Consider the following 2,300-nt stretch of genomic DNA (forward strand, 5'->3'; position numbering starts at 1 on the left):
GGCTCGGGGCTCCGCACCTCGACCATTCCCAAGTCCCGGGACATGTTCCCCGGCCCAAGGCTCGCACCTTGGTTTTTAAAAGCCCAGGGCACTCAAACCTGGCTCGGAGCTCCGTACCTCGACCATTCCCAAGTCCCGGGACATGTTCCCCGGCTCAAGGCTCCGCACCTCGACCATTCCCAAGTCCCGGGACATGTTCCCCGGCTCAAGGCTCCGCACCTCGACCATTCCCAAGTCCCGGGACATGTTCCCCGGCTCAAGGCTCCGCACCTCGACCATTCCCAAGTCCCGGGACATGTTCCCCGGCTCAAGGCTCCGCACCTCGACCATTCCCAAGTCCCGGGACATGTTCCCCGGCTCAAGGCTCCGCACCTCGACCATTCCCAAGTCCCGGGACATGTTCCCCGGCCCAAGGCCCCGCACCTTGGTTCTTAAAAGCCCAGGGCACTACACCCTGGCTCGGGACTTCGCACCTCGACCATTCCCAAGTCTCGGGACATGTTGCCCGGCCCAAGGCTCCGCACCCTGGTTATTTATAAGCCCAAGGTTCTCAAACCTGCCACGTGGCTCCGCACCTCTACCATTCATGAAGGCCAGGGCCCCGCACTCCGGTTATCTATTAAGTCCAGGGATCCGTACCCTGGCTCGGGGCTCCATACCTCGACCATTTCGAGTCCGGGAGACACGAGGCCCCAACATCTTATCTCAAGTCCATGAGACACGAGACTCCGGCTCCTCATCTCAATCTCTGGGAGACATGAAGCCCCCGATGCTTTTATAAAACCAGATTGATCATCTCTTTGGGAATCCAAGCATGACTAATCGGGACAGCGAGTATGACTCTAGCCCGACTATTTAAGGGATGCGTGATGATACCCCTGTAAGAGCCCTGGTCATGGATACCAGGGATATCAGATGGATTCCCAAATCAGGGTCAATCTGCAGGATGGATTCTTCTGAAGCCTGGCAGGTGCAAGCCCAGGCTCTACTCCCCGGGCAACCAGACGCCCGGGCTCTTATACAAGCACCCGGGTAACCGATTACCCGAGCCACCTCGAGAATTGAACCACACTTGAGTATATTAATATGGACAATCTTATCTGTCAGAGCAACTTGACTTTGGCGTGTCACATAAGTCATCAGGAGGTGTGGGCGACCGTCCTATCTCTGACACTAATCCAAGTGGTTGACAAAGTCAGACAGGCAGGATGTGACTAGTATATGATTTGACATGTCAGAATGTAGCCGCCCTACTATAATTAGTAGGTAGCACGAAGAACGAGGTCATCATTACTTCTTCTACTATAAATACCAGGTTCTCCCTTTACATTTAGATTCATTGATTCACACCAATATCACACAGTCACCACTTGACTACATTGGTTTTATCGCTTGAGTACCCTGCTGACTTAAGCATCGGAGTGGCCACGCCGGACACCCCTCCGGCGCCCATTCACGAGTTCTTTTCATTGTTTGCAGGTGCTATTGAAGCCATTATCTTCACTCAAATTCCCTAAAAACTATAAATTATTGATTTGACCCGTTGGAGCTCCTTACCCGGCTCATCCATTTCAACGAAGTCTCATCGATATATATTAATAAAATGTTAAAATTTTAATGCAAGTTTTATGTAGTTCAGCGGACAGAGTCATTGTTTCTTGATGTTTAGGTTAAAACAGGTATTAGGATCTTCATGGTATTAGGATCTTTTTAATTGTTATTGGTTCCAGGTATTAGGATCTTCATGGTATCTTGCATCGATAGGGCGGCAACATTCTTGCTGGGATAGAGGGTGTAAAGAAGAATTCACCAGTGTTCCACCGTGTAATCTGAAATTCCTTGATTGTGAAAGTCCTGAAATAGGTAGTATCGAGCTGTAGTATTATAGGCTCAATTCGGCTAGTGTGCTTTCACGTTGTGACGCAAGCAATGATGATTCTGATTTCATGTTTGGGATGTTTGCCGATGCTTTTACAAGCGAAGTTGCTTCCTCAATTTTCATTGAGAAATACAATCATTGCCCTAAATCCTTGAAAACTCCAAAATTAAGTATGCTTGACTTGAGGCAATTCTGCGATGGGTGATCCTAGAAGATTACTAGGACGCGTGTGATTAAAGACATAAACACGCTGGAAAAATTCGTCTCGCTACGGTGATAACGTACAGTCGTCGAATTTGAGACATCACAATCATGGACTTTGTTTTTTAACTTGTAAGGAATCTCAAAACTGATGCGCAGGACAAAGCTAGCTAGCTCAAATGCCATCTTAAAAGCTTCCATTTCACATTCTCATCCATTA

This window comes from Primulina huaijiensis, unplaced genomic scaffold, assembly GCF_012295235.1.
Source record: "Primulina huaijiensis isolate GDHJ02 unplaced genomic scaffold, ASM1229523v2 scaffold40731, whole genome shotgun sequence".
NCBI lineage: Eukaryota > Viridiplantae > Streptophyta > Magnoliopsida > Lamiales > Gesneriaceae > Primulina > Primulina huaijiensis.